The sequence below is a fragment of the Pelophylax lessonae genome, assembly GCF_965119305.1.
Source record: "Pelophylax lessonae genome assembly, chromosome: 1".
NCBI lineage: Eukaryota > Metazoa > Chordata > Amphibia > Anura > Ranidae > Pelophylax > Pelophylax lessonae.
Genome location: NC_138768.1, coordinates 184,093,387 through 184,115,823, shown reverse-complemented (window position 1 = coordinate 184,115,823; position 22,437 = coordinate 184,093,387). Strand labels below are relative to the sequence as shown.

The following is a 22,437-nucleotide window of genomic DNA, read 5'->3' as shown; positions in this document are numbered from 1 at the left end:
GCACAATGGAATGTCTACCTTGTGTGTTTGGGGCCATTTGATGACCATCCCGAGGCTTTGAGGGCACGCATCTCCTATCACCTGGCAGGACATAACGGACCCAGAGGGAACCCGCAGGACCACCAATTTGGTGTGCAGGCTTGATACCCCTTTTGGGGAGGGCATTGCGGTGAGTGCGTTTCTTAAGGGGCACGATACACCGCACCGAGCACAGCAAAGGCCAAGTATTAATACCACATCAGATACATCACCTGATCTTCACCACATTTCCCCTGCATTTGCATGGGACTTCACGGATTGCACGGATTGGCACTTGCACAGTAGCACTTCTTCAAGTGCTTTGTATAAAGACTGGTTTCACCACACTGATATACTGAAGTATATTTTATAACCAGCATTTATTCCGGATTTTTTAACTTTCATAATCACCTATTTGATTCATTTTTATCTTGTTTTCCTTGCACTATTTGGTACTTTTTTAAAATACTGCATCATTTATGCACTTTGCACCTATATTGCACTGTTAATATATTGACATATTGATTTGCTTTCATACGGCTCTAAGTTCATTGATGCACATGTCACTTTACTGGTTCATATAAACTTTTAAGTCACGAGTGGACATTAGTACATTGTTTTATATTTTTATATTTCTTATAAATTGTATATTTATATTTTTACATATTTATACTATATTTACACCTGGGTTGAATATATTATATACACTACATTTGCATATATCTTACAGAGTAGCGCCATTTACCCATACCATTATATTACACTCATAAAAACCAACTGCCCACAAGAGAGGAAATGAAAGAAATGTTTTCTAACCTGGAACAGTCTATCAAAAAAGACATGGCAATCCTACATGGGGACCTAGGGCATATGGTAAGGAGAGTAGAAGAAGTAGAGGAGATAACGCAACACCAAGGAAAATAATTAAAGACACTTAAAGATGAAATGAAAAGAATGTAAATCGCACAAAGAAATCTACTCTACAAACTAGAGGATCAAGAAAATAGGGACAGAAGGAAAAATCTAAGAATCCGTGGACTCCCAGAAAAGGGACAAGATGAAAATCTAGAAGAAATGTTAGAAATTATTTTTAATCCATTACTAGGAAGAGAAACAACAACAAAATTGGAAATTGAAAGATCTCACAGAATAAGGAAGCCACAAAACGCAGCAAAAGAATCCTCAAGAGATACTATTGTGAGATTTCACAGATATGAAACAAGATCCCAGATCTGGAAAAAATTTAAATGTCGCCCCCTAATAAAATATGAAGGAACAGAGATACAAGTGTATGCCAACTTGTCACAGGAGACATTGGCAAGGAAACAGAAACTTAAACCAATGATTGAAGTGTTGAAACAACACAATATCCAATACTTCTGGGGATACCCAGCATGCTTAGGAGTCAGAAGAGAAGGGAGGACATTAAGATTAAGATTCCCGGAAGAACTGGAGGATTTCTGTGAGAGCCTAAAAATTCCAATACCTGAAATCCCTGGATGGATAGCCATAATGAGAAAAAGAGATGAAGAAAAAGATCAAGAGTGGAATCTGAAGACCAAGAAAAAACCTGATAGAGGCGCGTCGGCGGGAGGGGAGTCGGCGGGAGTTGGCGTGGGGGAGGAGGTATAGGAAAGAGAGAGAAATGAGAGACCCAGAGGGGACACTGGAGGATTGAGCGACTCTTCTCAAATACAGCTCCAGGGGAAGGGGAGAGGAGCTGGGCGTTCAGGCGCAGAGCCCCACCCTAGGGGTAAAGTCGATACAAGGAGGGAGGAAGTTGATTGACAGTAGGGGCCCTAAAGGAAGGGGTCTGATAACCCACCACAATGCAAACAGGGGGTTGTAGGGGGGGTGGGGGGAGGAGGGGGGCATGTGGGGGGGAGGGGATGGAGAGGGGGGGAAGGGTAAACTACAATCTAGTGTATCCACTCCATTGTTACTTGAGACTATTCGGGATAAGTCTGATGGGTAGAGCAAATTACAATTCAAGGTTTTCACTCCATCCCTTCTTTTGTTTTCTTCTCTCCTCTGTGGGCAAGATGGACTTCCCTTTGTTCTCTGGGGAAGAATGCAATGCCTCTCTTTTTTTATAAATGATGACAGAGATTAGTTATGTAACGTATAATATAAGAGGACTAAATTCCCCCGAGAAGAGACAAAAAATCCTGAAGGAGATTAAGAATATGGGAGCTGAAGTAGTTTTCCTACAGGAAACTCACATCCTACATTCCTCTAATATTAGATTGTATTCAAAAGACCATCCCACATGGTATTATTCTGATTCCACAACAAAAAAATCAAAAGGGGTGCCTATTGGGTTCGCCAGAGGAATTCATTTTGTATTAGAGGAAAGGATGGTAGACTACGAGGGAAGATTCCTTTTCCTGAAAGGGAAACTTCATTCCAAGGATGTGACTCTGGTAAACGTGTATTGCCCTAATGACAAACCTATGGGATACCTAGGGAGAATTTTAGATAAGCTAATAGAATTTAGAAAAGGGAGAGTGATATTAGTGGGCGATTTCAATTTTTGTCTTGATCCAGAAATTGACTGTACATCGGCTGTACAGAGGAGTAGAGCAACACATCTGAAAATGATTTAAAAAAAAAGCTATTCCAATGCCAATTACAGGACATTTGGAGGGTGCTCCATCCGAAAGAACGAGATTATACATTCTACTCCTCTGTACATAAAATACACTCGAGGATCAATTATATCATGATAGATCATAGAGGGGTAGAACTAGTGACATAGGCTAAAATAGGGATTAAAACCTGGTCGGATCATGCACCTGTATAGACAAAGCTGAAAATAATAGGGGGATCATTTAAAACAAATACCTGGAGATTAAATGAGGAACTGCTCAGGGAAAAAGATGGGTAGAAGAAATTATAAAAGAATTAGAATTATACTTCCACATGAACGAAAATGAAGAAACCTCAAAAAATATACTCTGGGAGGCGCAAAAAACATACATGAGGGGGATATTAATTTCTAAAGGATCAAAAAGGAAAAAAGAGAGATTAGAACATAGAGAAAAACTGATAAAAGAGATTTATGAGCTAGAACAAAGCCACAAAAATATTCAGTCGGTTGAAACCCAACACCAATTAGTAATAAAAAGAGAAGAACTAAAAGAATTAATAGAACAAGAAATCAGACAGGAAATTAGGAAAGCAACTAAAGATAATTTATTATTTATTAGGGAAAATTATTAAAAAAGAATGAAAGCGATAAATTATATAGAGAAAATGAAAGATACTAAGGGGGAAACGGCATATTCAAAGGCCGATATAGCAAAAGTATTTCAGGAGTACTACGGGAAACTTTATAATATCAAAGAAACAGGAGAAGAGAGGGACCCAACTAAAAGGGAAAAAAATTATAATAATAATATAAAAATAATAATATAAAAATAATAATAATAAATAATATAAATAAATATAAATATTTAAAATAAATAATAATAATAATAAACAATATCTCTGAGAGGTCGAAATTACCTAAAACACAACAAGATAAAATAGATGAACTAGAAACCCAAATCACAGAAGAAGAGATAAGTACAGCCCTTAAAACTACACCTTCAGGAAAGAGTCCCAGACCAGGTGGGTTCTCGGTAAGCTACTATAAAAGACATAAGGATTTGTTGATACCCAACTTAAAAGATTACTTTAATGGCTTGGGGCAAGAATACGGGATGAGCAAGGAAGCCCTCTTGGCATCAATTACGATAATCCTGAAGGAAGGGAAGGATGCGACCATATGTCCAAGCTATAGACCCATCTCGCTTTTAAACATCGATACGAAACTTTTCGCAAAAGTGTTGGCAACTAGAATGAAAAACTTGATGGAAGAATGGGTCCACAGAGATCAAACAGGATTTATAAGAAAACAACAAGAGAAGGGCGCACCGACCTTGTGCGTTACCACTTAAAAGTTTATTAAAATCAAAGAAGGGTAGCGTACAATATACTCACAAACGTAGCATATGAACAAGCATATAGGAAATGGGCACCGCTCGCTTCCAGGACACTTCTCTACTGCTGGATAGCGTGATGGCGTCCTCAAAACCTGATGAGGCTTACGCGTTTCGAGGGAGGACCCTCTTCCTCAGAGCCAAAATCGAGTGGCGATTTTGGCTCTCAGGAAGAGGGTCCTCCCTCGAAACGCGTAAGCCACATCAGGTTTTGAGGATGCCATCACGCTATCCAGCAGTAGAGAAGTGTCCTGGAAGCGAGCGGTGCCCATTTCCTATATGCTTGTTCATATGCTACGTTTGTGAGTATATTGTACGCTACCCTTCTTTGATTTTAATAAACTTTTAAGTGGTAATGCACAAGGTCGGTGCGCCCTTCTCTTGTTGTTTTCTTGTAGTGCCTTTTGGATACCCTTGGTCCTGAGGGGGGCAGCAAGACCACTTCTTTTGTGTCATAAAACCGCCTAGAAGTTTCACCTTCCCGCATACCACTTGAGCTCAGGAGAGATATTGTTGTTTTTTGCAAACAGGATTTATACCTGGGAGACAGGGCTGTGATAACGGTGTAAGAACAATTCTGTTGATGCGGAAGATGGCTAGGAGTGGATCCCAAGGGCTGATTCTGTCGATAGATGCTGAGAAAGCATTCGACAAGGTTAGCTGGGATTTTATGATGGGAACCCTGGAGGAACTGGGAATTGGAAGAAAAATGATGGCATGGATAAAAACACTCTATGGCCAGCCCACTGCCAGGGTGAAAGTCAATGGGGCCCACTCTGAGCCATTTGGGATGTCTAACGGAACAAGGCAGGGATGCCCGTTGTCCCTGTTACTGTTTGTACTTTCATTAGAACCCTTATTAGCGACAATTAGGGAGAACCCAGATGTGAAAGGAATAGAGGTGGGAGATGTGGAGCATAAGATTGCGGATGATCTGTTACTGTACATCACCAGACCGAGGATAACCCTACCAAATGTTTTAGAAAGCTTGAAAAAATACGGAAAACTATCTAACCTAAAAATTAACCATACTAAGTCAGAGATATTAAATACCAATGTAAAAAAACAAGAAGAAAAACTAAAATTGGAATTCCCCTTGGGAAAAAGCTAGGATTAAAATATTTAGCAATCATTCTAACAAAAAAATTCGAAGGACTGTATAAAGAAAATTATATCCCGCTGAATGAAATAAAAAAGAGCTTAACAGGATATCACATAGGCCGCTATCATGGATAGGGAGAATAAATATAATAAAAATGGCAATTCTACCAAAAATAACCTATAAATTTCAAATGTTACCTATTTCGATCCCTCAGACTTGAACTTGAAATCTTTAATAAACAGATTTATCTGGAAAAGATGTAAACCTAGAATACAACATGCAGTATTGATCAAGGGTAAAAATCAAGGGGGCCTAGCAGTACCAGACTTTAAAAAATATTATGATGCAACTATTCTCTAACGAGTGATGAAATGGGGGAAAATAAAAAGTGAAAAAAAACTGGGTAAAAATAGAATGCACAATGAGTCACACCCACTTAGGAAAAATCATATGGATACCTGCACAACACAGAAATTTAAACTTTAATATACACCCAGTCACAACTCAAGCACTTAAAATTTGGGATTTAATTCACAAAAGAAACAAATGGCAATATAATTCACCGTTAATTCCTTTAAAAGACAGTAATTATTTCCCACCAGGGCAAGAAAAAATGGGAGGAAAGTGGATAGGAGATGAGGATGCACGTTTGAGAGACATTATGGACAATGACCAAATATACACATATGAGGAATTAAAACAAAAAAGGAAAGATTGGAGACTCGATGAGTGGCGGTATTGCCAGTTGAGGCACTTTGTGACTTCCTTGCCAAAACTGCTGAGAAGGGGAGAAGATTTGCTCCCTTTTGAGTGGATATGCTCCTCCGAGAAATACGATAATAAAATATCAAATATATATAAAATCCTAGTGGACTTGACGGGACCGGCGGTCCCGCCATTCATCGACAAATGGGAGAGGGAACAGGGCACACGAAGTAGAGACTTTCACTTAGGAAAAATTTTAAAACTAATACATAGTTCCACAGTTGATATAAAAACAGTTGAAATTAATTACAAATGCATTGCAAGATGGTACATTACCCCCGATAAAGCTCATAATTATCAAAAAGAAAAACCAAAAAACTGCTGGAGGGGTTGTTTAGAGGTAGGCACAATGGCGCATTTATGGTGGGACTGCCCAAAGATCAAAAAGTACTGGAAGGAAATTTTGGACCTAATAAAATAATTACGAAAATAGAGATCCCGGAAGATCCCTGGTACTGCCTATTTCACGGTATTAAAAATTCCATTAGGCAATATAAAACAACATTAATACCCCATCTGATGAATGCAGCAAAAGGATTAATCCCGTTATTTTGGCAAAAGGAAGAGGCCCAGACCATGGGAGACTGGGTACAGAGAGTTGAGAGAACAAGAACATTGGAATACATGAGAGATTGGGAAGAAGACGATACAGAGGAATGGGGTGATATATGGGAAAATGTGAGAGAGTTTAAGACAACGAGAGAATACGCTAAATGGAGTGGAGAAAAAGAGAAAGACAATTAGCAACGGATAAGGGGGGGGGGAACAATAGAGGGAAAATAAGGGAAGAGAGAAGTTATATCACTGGAAATTGAAGTTTTTAATGTATGAAATGTATCTGTATGCTCCTTTCTTTTTGAAAACAATAAATAAATTTATAAAAAAAAAAAAAAAAAAGAAGAAGAGTTCACTACACCAAAATGAGGCACAGCATACAGTTTTAAAGGTGAAAAACAAAAAGGTGCAGTTTGTTTACACTATTTACAAAAAAACATATATGGCAACAAAACAGAAAATCAAGAAAACACGAAAATATACCCTTGCCAATTTGGCCACTCACTACACTGGATGTTTCCCTAGCTAGCCACTAGGTGCAGCCTTGTGCTGCCCCTAGCACCTATCTCCCTGTCTATGAGGTCTGCCACACAGGCTGTCTTAATGCACAAGTAGGTCTCAAGCTCCCCAGTTTACACAGGCAACAAACTGGTTCCAGGATGAAGCTCATCTCTAGACATGCTGGGAGTTTTTGTAAAGAACCTAATGAGCCAACTCACCTCAGTTGGCCTCATTAGGCTCTACCACTTGAGAACTCAGTACTTCCTCTTAGTGGAACAACTCCACATACAGTCTAAAACTAGGACATACATATATCCCATCCTGGATGCAACCAGGCGATTTTACCTGTCTGCTGTCACTATATATATATATATATATATATATATATATATATATATATATATATATATATTAATATATATTATATATGTATAAAATATACAGTATATGTGCACAAAGTGTGGATGGTAATACAAGCCCTGAAGGCAGAATTGCATACATAAGTCTGTGGCCACTGTGTGTGTGTAGTAGTAGCACCAGGGTGCATTGATACCCAATGGTACTTCTATTGTACTATGGTACTCTTAAGGTTCAGCTTCTGAGGTCATAGAACAGAGCAGCATAGGATGACAGGAGTTGTATATGCAGCCAGTCAGCAGCGTGGGATAGCAGGACTACTGTATGTTATTAGTTATGGAGTTAATATATTGTTTTCTCATTGTTCTGTGTCCTAATTCCCTGTCAGCTATTGATTTGTCTCCCTTTTCAGCATATGCACTGTTTGCATATCCAGGATACGTATGTTTTGCTATGCTCCAGATATAGCATGTTACATTGCTTGATTGGCAGCTCTTGGGTATTGATGGCAATACAATTGCTTCATATTTGACACTTTTTCTATGTGGATTATAACAGTATTATATTCTGTATATATTTGGTTTCATGGATTCAGATGTCATGATAAAACCTGTATAGGTCTGATGATACCATTGCATGTGATCAGTAAGGTGGACTTATTTAGGGGTCCATATTTTGTGCAGTTAAATTAATTTTTCTTCATAGATAAATCCAGGTAACCACAAATAGTTTCATGTGTCATGTTCACACTAGAAAAAAAATCACATATGATGTGTCTCTGTGTTCCAGAGCTGTGTGATATTATGCAACTTGTTTCCATAGTATCGCACCTCTCTGAATGGCCCTGTATGTATATGCACAGCAAGCGCAGTGCACCGCACTTCAGTGCAGTGACATGAATTAAGTGTCGCTTTGTGTACTTCACATAAAGTTAAAAAAAAAGGGATCTCTGTAATGCGATAAAACACATCACGCCACCCCTTGCCGCACAGAACCGCAGCCCAAAACAGTTGCTTTCCACACCCTAAACAGTTTAGTGTGTGGGTAAGTGTGAATGGGCCCTGAGTATAATATGAGCCTTAAAGTGAAATGTAAGAGATAAAAGGTGAATGTTTTCCTGTCTAATGGGGACTATCTAGAATTCTTAATTGTGCATAACCCGTGAAAAATGTACCTTTTATGTGGAATTTTTCCTGAAAAATATTAGTGCACTTCTTGTGCCATAAAGCTCAAAGCAGGTATATCTAGTCTAGTGTGAATTCATTATATCTTTGCACTGTGCACCAATGAAGAGAGGGTTTTGCACCAAATACTAATGCAGAGTGGGTTTTGCTCTAAAAAACAATGCAAAATGGGTTTGCACTGAAAATCAGTGTAGAGTTGGTTTCACACTTACCCCCAATTCAGCGGTTTGTACTGAGCATGAGCACTAATGCAGAGTGGGTTTTGGACTGAACACCAGTGCAGAATTCTGCCTCCGGCACAATGCTGCTTGGAAACACTCACATTTCTTCTGATTGTAATTGTATCAATAGTACAATGTTGGACCCCATAAAAGTCAGCCTTTACAATAAAAGTTACCTATCCATGGGTTTTACATAGACTGGCCCATTGTGCCTTCTCTGTGGCAAACAACTTTCAAATACAGAAATGGCTCCAACAAAATTGAAAAGACACTTCACTACAAACCACATCTTTCTGGCATCTAAAGGTGCTGATTTTTTTAAACAGCTAGTGGAATGTAAAAACAAGCAAAATACAGCATCTGTTAAAAAAGTAACAGGAAGCTGTTTGGTGGTAGAACTTATTGCCCGAAAAGGAAGGTAGGTGGTGAGAGAATGGTGGCTGCAGGGGTGGTGGGTGGTGAGAGAAGGGTGTTGTAGGTGGCTTACTCAGTGTGTGTTAAGAGATGGGAATGTAGTGTGGTAGTGGAGCGGTGAAAGAATGAAGGTGCAGAAGTAGCGATTTTAAGAGAAATGGGGTACAGGCATGTTTGGGGGGGGGGGGTAAGAGCAGGGAGAGTGCAAGTTTGGTGCCTCATGGAATACCTAATATGCAAGAAGTGCAGTTATAAGGTATAAGTCCATAGTAAGTCCAAAAAAGTCTGAGGCACTAGGGTAGGCTTCTTGGTGGAGTTTAGCAGACTCAGGATATACAAAAACAAAAACAAAAGCAGACAAGCCCCTCTAAGTGCAGTAAGATTACATATTTTATTAAACCCCACAACAGGGCTACTTACAAAAGATAGATAAAAAAATAGGCAAATCAATAAGTGTAGGTCCGGATCGCCAGTTGGAGCGGGCCGCGGGAGCTTCTGGTACCTCCAGGTAGATTTCTGTGCGGAAGGAGATAGCCGGCCGAAGTCCTTCCTGAAGCGGGTGAAGCACAGCATGGAATGCAGCGTCCTGGGCGCCCAGAGGTGGGATGACGCGGGCAGGGCTCAGGACCAGAATGCCACATGTTTCGGAGCATGCGCTGTATCACATAAAGGCATACGCGCTCCCTTCTCAAGCAAATTTCAAGACCTAATGATGTGGTATATATACACACACCAGCAAGCCAGAAGTTTCCTGCCAGCTCGTGGAGAGAACTGAGCAAGGCATGTACAAAAAAATGTAAAACATTGGTAACTCTTTATAATGTAACACATATAAATACTTAATAGATGATAAAGGATATATTAGATAGACATATGTGAATGATAATACCAAGAAATCATTACTTGATAGACATTTTATGGGATAAAAAAAATAAAAACATAAAACTGGACCTTTGTGAAGGGAAGGGAAGAGGGGTTAGACCAGAGAGGGGAAGGTAGAGGTTATATGTAGATATATAAAAAAATATGCTGTGTTCTGGGGCTAAGACCACCCCCAAATGGATAGGGATTACCTATAAATAATTGGACCAACTGTTAATTATTGCTTCAAAGGTGGTAAATACATATTAAAGCTAAGGCAACATCCATGACTGTATCCTATGTAGATTCCATATATGTAGGGAGATGTGATAGTGTCCCCATGTGCATACAATTCTGGGAAACAAGTTTGATGAGCAACAGAGCAGAGGAGCAAAAAACAGGAGAGGGAAGAGGAAAAAAGGACTATGTTATAGGATGGTACTGACATCCAATTCCTCATTGAGACCCCCAGGCGAGAGAGTGTTGAGGATGAATATCCAGTAGGTCTCCCATTGGCAGAGCTGCTGGAAAGTTCTGCCTCAGGGAGACCCCTAGACATAGCTTCAATGATCCCCACTTGCAGACCCTCCGTAGACTGATCATAAAATTCCTGAAAATGAAGATGTTTCCACCTTTGAAGCAATAATTAACAGTGGGTCCAATTAATTAAAGGTAATCCCTATCCATTTGGGGATGGTCCTATTCCCAAAACACCCCATATCTTTATATATATATATTTTTTTTATATAATTATATATATACTTCCTTTCCCTTCCCCCTCCAGTCTAACCCCTCCCCCTTCCCTTCATAAAGGTCCAGTTTTATGTTTTTATTTTTTACCCTATATAATGCCTATCAGGTAATGATTTCTTTGTGTTATTGTTCACACATGCCTATCAAATATATTCTTTATAATTTATTATGTATTTATATGTGTAACACTGTAAAGATTTACCAGTGTTTTTAATGACTATGTACATGCCACTTCAGGAAGGACTTGGGTCGGCTTTCTCCTTCACACAGGGACTCCTGTCACATTCCACCTGGCAGGACCAGCAGCTCCCGCGGCCTGCTCCAACTGGCTTCCGGACCTACACTTATTGATGTGCCTGTTTTTTACCTATCTATTGTAAGTAGCCCTGTTGTGGGGTGTATTAACCACTTGCCGACCGCTCACATTGAGCGTACTGCGGCAAAGTGGCTCATTATCGTCCAACGACGTAGACCTATGTCACTGGACTCCTCCCCTTGTGGGCGGAGCGCACGCCGCCGAAGGCTCGCTCCCACTGTATTCAGACACAGCGGGAGTTGGGCCAGGGGAGGAGAGGCGGTGATCACCGCCACTCTTTCCCGATCGTTGGGGATCGAGTGAGGAGATGTGGTTACACAAGCGGGCGGATCTCCTATGTGACAGGCAGGGACAGATTACAGGATTCAGCATAGCTGAACCTGCAATCTGTGCCTGTGTCACACAGTCCCCCCCCCCCACACGTCAGTAAGCACCAGGCATATATTTAACCCCTTCCCTGCCAGTGTCATTATTACAGTAACAGTGCATATTTACAGCACTGATTACTATAGTAATGTCATTGGTACCCCCAAAAGTGTTAAAAATATCAGTTAGGGGTCCTATCTGTCCGCTGCAATGTCGCAGTCCTGCAAAAAAAATCGCAGATCGCCGCCAGATCGCCGACATTACTAGTTAAAAAAAAAACAATAAAAATTACATAAATTTCCTGTAGTTAGTAGCTGCGATAACTTTTGCGCAAACCAATCAAAATACGCTTATTGCTATTTTTTTTTACCAAACATATGTAGCAGAAAACAAATTGGCCTAAAATGTTAAAAAATTTTGATTTTTACATTTTTTTGGGGGGGAATTTCATATACAAAATGTGAAAAATATTGTTATTTTTTTCAAAATTGTCGCTCTTTTTATGTTTATAGCGCAAAAAGTAAAAATCGCACAGATGATCAAATACCACCAAAAGAAAGCTCTATTTATGGGGAAAAAAAGTACATAAATTTTAGTTTGGGTACAGCGTCGCACGACTGCGCAATTGTCCGCCAAAATAACGCAGTGCCGAATTGCAAAATATGGCCTGGTCAGGAATGGGGTAAAATATTCCGGTCTTAAAGTGGTTAAAAATACGCTCATCGAGAATTTTTTTGTCAAAGATATGTAGCTAAATACATTTTGGCCTAAATATATGACAAACATTTAATATATTGGATATTTTTTAACTGTCAAAGTAGAAAAATATTTTTATTTTTTCAAAATTGAAAATTGGCACTCAAGCACAGCGTTCCATCGGTCGGTTCATATCACAGTCCATAAATGTATCCCATAGTTTGTAGATGCTATAACTTTTGTGCAAACCAATCAATATACACTTATTAGGATTTTTTTACCAAAAATATGTAGCAGAATAAATATTGGCCTAAAAAAAAATGTGATTTTTTTAACTTTTTTATTGGGTATGTTTTATAGCAGAAAGTAAAAAATATTGTTTTTTTTTTTTTTTTTCAAAATTGTGGTTGTTTTTTTGCTGATGGCGCAAAAAATAAAAACGGCAGAGAGGATCAAATACCACTAAAAGAAAGCTGCATTTGTGGGAAAAAAAAGGTATCAATTTTATTTGGGTAAAGCATTGCACAACTGCACAATTGTCAGTTAAAGCAACGCAGTGCCGTATCGCAAAAAAAATGGCCTGGTCAGGAAGGGGGTAAAACCTTCCAGGGCTGAAGTGGTTAAAATGGCCAGAATTTAGCATCAAGATTCCCCAACCCCCAGACTTCAATAGGATTTGAAGCTAAGTTGAAGTTTTGCAAATTTCAAATAGGATTTGATGAACAGGCCACATATCAAACCCATGCAAATTTGTTAATCCTTAGCATCAAGCAGAGTTTTGAGATTTTCCTGTAAAAATCTCGTCGAAGAGGTTATTTCTGTTGTTTGCAAACTTGCTTTTTTTGCTGCTATGCCTTAGATGTATATATAGTATCTTTGTATATAACTTATTGATTGATTGATTATTAAAGACTAAACTAAAAACATACAATTTAAAAAATATATTTTAGTCAGGTAAATCTGAAATATTGGATATTTCATTATTTTCATTCTTACTAGGTGGAACACTAGGATTTTTTCACATATACAAGACTAGTCTTATTTACTTTTCAGAAAAAAAGCATGTTGTTTACAGATCTCTGTAGCTCAAGTTGAACAATGCTTTGCTCCCCCTTCCTTCTACCTCATGCCTGCTCTGTTTAGATTAAGCTTATGAAGTTTCAGTCAGAGAGCTTCTGCTGTGTTCACCCTGTATAAAACCCATAATCCCTTGCAAAACCTGTGTAATGGTTGCAAAGCTATATTTCAAATTTATTTGTAACACGAATACAAAACACAATTGATCTAATGTCATTATACTTTCCCTGTAACAAATAAAATACAACAGATTTAAAAGTTTAAAATTTTAAGTTTTTCTAGGCCATTCACTTTGTTACACTTATTTATATTTTTGAGATTCAGTTTTGTTAAGGATACCGTGGATGCCATGGATGGTATGGAAATACATTAGGAAGAACCCAGTCCACAGAACAGTGGATTTTTCTTCACAACACCCCCAAGACCTTAGCTGGTCCTGTATCGCAGCTGCCTGTGTAGGTACTGTACATGACAAACTCTGACTGACAATTCTTCTGTTTTACCCTTCCTTGCTCTCTTCATAAAGGAAAAGCAGATCTGACCCCAGATAGTACTGCTAAGAATGTCCAAAGAAGCGAGCATGCTTAGAAAAAAAAAAGTTTTTAATGTTTGCAAATTGTTCACTCAGTACTTCTGACAGGGTGCTGTAGAAAGCAAAAGATAATGAACTTCGGTAAAAAATATAAACAGAGCTTAGAGAAAAGTAAAGTTTCTAATCTCAGCTCTTTCTATTTGGATGCATTTATTTTGTAGTTAGACTTATATAAAGACTTGGGGAAGGTGACAGAGGGGCTCTGTAAATAATCTGTTGAATTTAAATACACATCTTGTAACTAAACTGAGCCAACCGCTCTAAGAAGGAAATAGAAGAACGGAAACATTTCTTTTATTTAATTTCGGATAGATTCCCTATGTTACTAATTTTGTTTCGTTGATTCCTTTCAGAATTTGTTTAGTTTATTAATATTCAATTTTGTTTTGTTTATTTGTTTTCTAAAAAATTCCAAATTTTCAGAACAATTCAGTTTCAAATTAATTGAAAAATGATCGACCGATTTATTAAGAATAGCTGGTTGTTAGTTCAATCTTATTTTATTGAAAGAGAAGGGTTTTACAGAGTTAGGGGAGAAGCATGGAGCATGAAACATACAGTAAAATAAGTTGTTCAGGAATGACATAAAGTAAACCGTGAGTAAGTGCATACAACAATCAACATCAATAAGTGCCAATATGGAACCTAAATCGCCAGGTCCATTAGAACCTGGCAGCAGCACAAGAACAAAATAACAGCAACTTGGGGTGTCAGGTGTTAACATAAATAAGAGAAAAATCAAAAGGCCAACACCGGTATAAACACTTTCATGGCTGGCGTCACTAGGGAAGAATGTGGAAAGTGTGGTAGGCATTGTTAAATATCTCGGTTATAGCTGGTTGTTAAAGAGCGGCTGGGAAGCTATTAACAACTGATGACTCATCATGAAAAAAAAAAAAAACCTCCAGCCTCGTCAAAGGCTTCCCGCCGACTGCCTGATCCTCTGTCTGACTTTTCTTAAAGCTAAGGGCAGAGTAACCCGATTACGGGGCATGCTGGGTAGGCAACGTCACAAGGGGGCAGTGTAACCTGTTGGCATTATCGGATAACTCCACCCTTAGCTACTTTAGAAATGTCAGATGGAGGAACAGGCAGTCTGCGGGGAGACTTTGACATATCCTACTATGTACCCCTACTCATTCACATGGGAGGGGCAGGATCTCGGGGCCCCATGTTAAAGGGGGCCCGCAGACCCCCACAACCACAGGGAAGAGGCCCTTATCCCCATTAACATGGGGACAAGGTGCTTTGGGGTAGGGGGCAGACCCCCCTGCCCCAAAGCACCCCCCCATGTTGAGGGCATGTGGCTTAATATGGTTAAGGGGGAGCGTTCCCTCCCCCCCTTCCTAGCCTGCAGGGCTGCATGTTTAAAAAAGAGTCTGGTATGGATATTGGGGGTGGGACCCCATGCCAGTTTGTTTTTACATTTTGTTATGGGGTTCCCTTTAAAATTCATACCAGACCCTAAGGACCCCAGGCTGTTTTTTTCCTGAATTATCTATTGCCAGCATTTTTTTGTTTACATTTCAGCTCTCAGCGGGGAAGGCCACTGACAGTCAATGAGTCATCAGTTGCTAAGGATGCAGTGGACGGCTTCCCAGCCCACGCCTTAACAACCAGCTATTCTTAACACGTTGATCATTTTTCAACTAATCTGAATTCAAATTATTCTGAAAATTTGGAATGTGTTAAAAAACGAATAAGTGAAACCAAATTAAACAAATTTCAATTAAATTTGTTACTATTTCATTCAGAGATTCAGATATATCCAATTTCCGAATAACTAAAAATCTGTTCGAAATTACATGTGGACCAAAACGAACTGCACGTGTATAGATGTGACTGCTGACAAGCAATGAACATGCAGTAAGCAAAGAGACCACATTCTACCGATGTACTGCTCATTTCTTCAGAATAAAAACCACTAACAGCATAGCAATACCTACTGCCTAGAATAAATTGAGAATGGTGCTTCTTCTGTGGTAAACAAAATAAAAAAAAACTCATTTAACAACAGACATAATTCACAGCATGTCCTAGTGGGATGTAAAAGTACAGAATTCATAAGGCTATGTCATTTTAGTGGGATTTAGGTTAAAGTGTTATATAATGTATATTAGATAGCTTGGCAGTAAAAACAACAGAGCAATAAGATATAAAAAACAAAAAAAAAAAAATGTGCAAACTAAGCGACACACCAGAAGTATGATGCACTCTGTTCACATATTGTGCTAGCCATACTGCATAATATACATATTGCTGAATTTATATTGCCAGGCTTTTAAGCTTGGTACTTGAGTATCTCACTTTCACAATTTTGTCAATCATGCTTATTAATCTTTGAATTTTGTTCTCAAATCAAAATGAAATGATTTCCAATTGTTCATACCTTTAGGTATAAACAGATCTTTGCGCATGAGTGGCTGCATGTCCAGGATGTTAAATGACAAAGGATGGCTTTGGTAGGATGAAGGGATAAAATGGTCATGTTTCACAGTGGCATGCTTTGCGTAATGCAATTATTCTTTTCCCTAGTGCCCTAGGGTGCCACAGAGCAATTACATTTCTAGAAATGCCTCATGGCTGGCATTATCATTAACATTTGACAATAAATATCGCATATTCTTTCTTAACAGTTACCATTAATTAAATACATTTGTCACCTTAAAGGCCCTTTCACACCAAATTCAGTTGGCTGCAGTTGGACGCATTTTGAACTGCACTCCAACTGCATAGACGACCCAAAATCAAGGTAATCCTATGGGCATAGTTCACATCATTGCAATGCAGTTCAGCTCAGTTAAAAAGAAATAAAGCATGCTGCATTTTTCCACACCGCTAAACGCAGCGCAAAACGAATGCAAAATTCATTCAAGAGTGTGTCAAGCGCGTGTAAACATGCAGTCAAAAATGCGCAGTTATGTGCAGTTTTTGGTGTGAATGGGCCCTTGGAGTTTGAAAATTGATCTACTCTGTGCAATTATGATTGACAACTGTTGCATTACTTATTTGCACTTCTGTTCTTAGTGTCACAATAAACAGCTTCATTATGGCAACTGCTTCTGCTATTATTGAAATATGAGGGTTTCCAAGTCTAGAGACGCCTTAGGAAAAACAAGTCACATGAACTCCAAACACTTTTAAAGGCCTAAAGTTGATCTAACCTCAAACTGGATGAGGTTTGCTAAAGCGCGATGTGCCATTAACAATTGTAATTTTTTTCATAAAATATTGTTTTCACCTTTCATACTTTTATGGATCTCAGTTCTGATTTCCTCCAGATTTTTCCACCACTTTCTTTCTACATGCACTTGCTCTATCAATGGCTACAAATGTTTGCTCTAACCTGGTTTACTGACAGTGATCAAGGTGGGCAATGTGAATAATGCCTGCAAAATGTGTCAGAACATCTGTTCATAGTCTCATTTAGGGCTATATGTGACATCCTGACAACACAGGAGCACATTTGGGAGACAGTTGTCACCCTGTTATGGGAAGTACCTGAACAAAGACCTTCATGGCAGGATCACCAGTAAAAATGAATACTGTATAACTGAGGAATTATTCTGATTTACAGTGGGTACGGAAAGTATTCAGACCCCCTTAAATTTTTCACTCTTTGTTATATTGCAGCCATTTGCCAAAATCATTTAAGTTCATTCTTCTTCCTCATGAATGTACACATAGCACCCCATACTGACAGAAAAACACAGAATTGTTGACATTGTTGCAGATTTATTAAAAAAGAAAAACTGAAATATCACATGGTCCTTAGTATTCAGACCCTTTGCTGTGACACTCATATATTTAACTCAGGTGCTTTCCATTTCTTCTGATCATCCTTGAGATGGTTCTACACCTTCATTTGAGTCCAGCTGTGTTTGATTATACTGATTGGACTTGATTAGGAAAGCCACACACCTGTCTAAATAAGACCTTCCAGATCACAATGCATGTCAGAGCAAATGAGAATCATGAGGTCAAAGGAACTGCCTGAAGAGCTCACAGACAGAATTGTGGCAAGGCACAGATCTGGCCAAGGTTACAAAAAGATTTCTGCTGCACTAAAGGTTCCTAAGAGCACAGTGGCCTCCATAATCCTCAAATGGAAGATGTTTGGGACGACCAGAACCCTTCCTAGAGCTGGCCGTCCGGCCAAACTGAGCTATCGGGGGAGAAGAGCCTTGGTGAGAGAGGTAAAGAAGAACCCAAAGATCACTGTGGCTCAGCTCCAGAGATGCAGTCAGGAGATGGGAGAAAGTTGTAGAAAGTCAACCATCACTGCAGCCCTCCACCAGTCGGGGCTTTATGGCAGAGTGGCCCGACGGAAGCCTCTCCTCAGTGTAAGACACATGAAAGCCCGCATGGAGTTTGCTAAAAAACACCTGAATGACTCCAAGATGGTGAGAAATAAGATTCTCTGGTCTGACGAGACCAAAATAGAACTTTTTGGCCTTAATTCTAAGCGGTATGTGTGGAGAAAACCAGGCACTGCTCATGACCTGTCCAATACAGTCCCAACAGTGAAGCATGGTGGTGGCAGCATCATGCTGTGGGGGTGTTTTTCAGCTGCAGGGACAGGACGACTGGTTGCAATCGAGGGAAAGATGAATGCGGCCAAGTACAGGGATATCCTGGACAAAAACCTTCTCCAGAGTGCTCTGGACCTCAGACTGGGCCGAAGGTTTACCTTCCAACAAGACAATGACCCTAAGCACACAGCTAAAATAACGAAGGAGTGGCTTCACAACAACTCCGTGACTGTTCTTGAATGGCCCAGCCAGAGCCCTGACTTAAACCCAATTGAGCATCTCTGGAGAGACCTAAAAATGGCTGTCCACCAACGTTTACCATCCAACCTGACAGAACTGGAGAGGATCTGCAAGGAGGAATGGCAGAGGATCCCCAAATCCAGGTGTGAAAGACTTGTTGCATCTTTCCCAAAAAGACTCCTGGCTGTATTAGATCAAAAGGGGGCTTCTACTAAATACTGAGCAAAGGGTCTGAATACTTAGGACCATGTGATATTTCAGTTTTTCTTTTTTAATAAATCTGCAACAATGTCAACAATTCTGTGTTTTTCTGTCAGTATGGGGTGCTATGTGTACATTCATGAGGAAGAAGAATGAACTTAAATGATTTTAGCAAATGGCTGCAATATAACAAAGAGTGAAAAATTTAAGGGGGTCTGAATACTTTCCGTACCCACTGTACCTACATTATCAGTATCCAGTGAAAAACAATTTAACATTTATCTTATTTCAGTTATTATGCTCTCAAATGTATTGCTAATAGCCATATGAGCAATCTACAAAACAACTAAAGCCTGCATTTTATGCAGATTTATTTGTATAAAAGCTTAGTTTTAAAACTACATGCCAGGGTAGGAGCTCCAAAACTAAAGTAACAGTAACTAATGTTTTTAAGTAATAAAACTGTGAAAGAAAAAAAAATATATTTGAATCTGATGTTAGAGACTAGGAAGTGCATAATTACATGTATTAAATATTCAGAGCAGGTTCCTATATAAATGAACACACTATTAACTATTCTAGAGAAACCACAAGGTGTCACACTCCACTGATCAGGCTATTAACATTAGTTATCTATACAAATAGCCATAAGAACCCTGCCACTTTCTACATATCCATTTTAAAGGCACACTCCTCTACATTAACAGAATATAATATTTAAATACTTGGAGATATTACCATATATAAATAAATGAAATATTTATTTATTGCTGTTATTATTTCTATAACACCAATATTCTCAGAAAACACCTATCCCATTGAATTATATAAGTACATTGCATATGTAATGATAACCCAGCAGGTAGGGTTTTTTTTTGGGTCAGTTGTGACCAAAAAGGTCCAGATTCAATGTTCAACCTTTCATCTAAAGCACATCATTTCTGTTCCCTCTAACAATGCAATTTCAACATTTAGGATCTAAGGGACAGGCACAATCATAACTGTTTTAGTCTATCGCTGCTTGGATTAATGCAGAAGTGGCATGAAGTAATTAGTTCACTATCAGTAACTTCTACAGGAGCAAGCAATATGGTTGAAAGAATGGCTTTATCTTTGCAACCTGACAAAAACACACCAAAAAAAATAGCAGTCACCTAACCTAATTTTCTTATAAAATTCTATTTTTTTCATAGAAAATGTTTTTTACCAAAGACCAAAGTAAAAATATTAAAGCAATAAAACGCAATTGGCATGAAACAAGTTTTATGCGGTTGACCAGCGCTTACCATTGCTTACAAATTGGTAAAAGATCTATAGTGTGTAAAGAAATTAAAAACACTTTAAGGAGAGGAGACTTGATGCCCTTTGATGCCCAATGTCACATCTTAGGGAGGACTGGCAGCCTTTAAATTGTTTTTTGCACATGGTAATACTACTGGTAAGCGTAAAACCCCCAATGAAGGCTGAAATGATCAGGGAAACAGTAAAAGGCTTCACATGCACAATTATTTGATGCGCAGATGCCCTTGGCATATGAAAATAAATGAACCCTTTACTAGACCCCAAGACATGATAGAGCTCAATTTCCAGTTCAAATAAATCTTCCTCAACGGTATTGGCCTATCTGAGCAAAGATCTCCCTCTAATAATCCCAAGCATTATTGGAGCTTGTAACTGTGCTCCTGAAATTTACAAATTGGCCAACCCTGATACTGCAACAAGCCCAAAAACCACTCTGAGAAGCATTTTGTTTAAATTATATTGATGTGTTATAACAAATGTAGACAAAAGAGACCTCACATTATTTTTAAAGAGATTGCAGCAGATGGGATGGTACTAAATTTCCATCAAAATAAGTTAAAGCCCACACTGTGGGGCTGGTTTACTAAAATTGGAGAGTGCAAAATCTGGTGCAGCTCTTCACAGAAACCAATCAGCTTCCAGATTTTTTTTTTCGAAGCTTAATTGAACAAGCTGAAGGTAGAAGCTGATTGGCTACCATGCACAGCTGCACCAGATTTTGCACTCACTAGTTTTAGTAAATCAACCCCACAGTGAATAAATACATACAAACAAGACCGTATACTGTAACAATCATACAACAGTTTTACACATCAACTTTTAATCTTTTATATTTTCTTATAAAGGAGGGTTGTGCTGGCTTTTAATATCGGATGACAGAGTTTATAGTCATCTCTGTAACAAATGGTCATATGGGTTTAAGGCAGATGTTATTTCCCTGATGATCCTCTGTCTATACTTTGTATACCTTCTGCTGTCGTGATTTAGATGCCCTTCATTGGGCGGGTGTTGAAATTTGGAGCTCGGAGCTGTCTGCAGTTTGTTTGTATTTAGACATGTTGATTAGTGTTACAGTCCAGAGAGTTCACAGGTTCTAGAATGACTAAAAGCTATAGGAAATATGATAAGGTTGTTTTATGAATACTTGATCTGGGGAGTAAAAAATATCTATCAACACACGATGCGCGTACCATCTCCGCTCTGCTTTCACTATCATTTCCTCTACTTTTCATCCTGCAGCCACATTCTGTAATCCTTATCCTATCTTACACTGCCTGCAATCAACAATGAATGCTTCACTTGTTTCTAATCATATTCTTTTCCTTCCGTCTGGTATAGAGGAATTTCCCAATCAGTACACCAGTATTGTATTTCCCATGAAAAGCAGATCAAATACAGGCAAAATAATGTCATGTACTGAAGCCAATATTTCTTTCAGCTGTTGTGTTGCTGTTAGGTGGCATCTGTCAATGAATGATGTACAAACACGCATCAAGTGTCGCAGTGACTAAGGGCAGGAGTTAATGTAAATACATGCTTCACACTGACACACATAAAGTCACTTGTCATATAATGTTTATAGGGAGTTTTACCAAGTTCCCAAGAGACCCAGGGACCAGCCCTGTAGCCACAGTCTGCACTTATCTGCTAAAATGCACATGGTGTAACATTACAGATGACACTAATAAAAGAGAACATCTTTGCTTTCTAAAAAAAGAAAAAGAAATCCAAATTTCCACTGTACATACCTACAATGTAAAATACATTTCAGGGACAATTTTTTGCTCCGCTTGTCATATGCAGTGTTGTCTTCAGGAGACTCATGAAGCATAAAATGTTAATTTAATACTCAATTATAGCATGATCATTACTTTGAAACATACACTATATTGTCAAAAGTATTGGAACACCTGCCTTTACACACACATTAATTTTAATGGCATCCCAGTCTTAGTCCGTAGGATTCAAAATTGAGCTTGCCCACCCTTTGCAGCTATAACAGCTTCAACTGTTCTGGGAAGGCTGTCCACAAGGTTTAGAAGTGTGTCTATGGGAATGTGTGACAATTCTTCCAGAAACGCATCTGTGAGGTCAGGCACTGATGTTGGACGATAAGGCCTGGCCCGCAGTCTCCACTCTAACTCATCAAAAAGGTGTTCTATCAGGTTGAGGTCAGGACTCTGTGCAGGCCAGTCAAGTTCCTCCACCCCAACCTCGCTCATCTATGTCTTTATGGACCTTGCTTTGTGCACTGGTCCAAATCATTTGGTTGAGGGGGATTATGGTATGGGGTTGTTTTTCAGGGGTAGGGCTTGGCTCCTGAGTTCCAGTGAAGGGAACTCTTAATGTGTGAGCATACCAAGAAATTTTGGACAACATGACTGCCCACCAGTGTACAAAG

General features: G+C 39.0%; 1 protein-coding gene across 1 annotated transcript in view; it reads right to left on the bottom strand.

The window, feature by feature from the left end:
* KCNN2 (potassium calcium-activated channel subfamily N member 2) overlaps positions 1-22,437 on the bottom strand; it is a 287,144-nt gene that overhangs the window by 39,818 nt on the left and 224,889 nt on the right. The gene's annotated exons all lie outside the window — the stretch shown is intronic.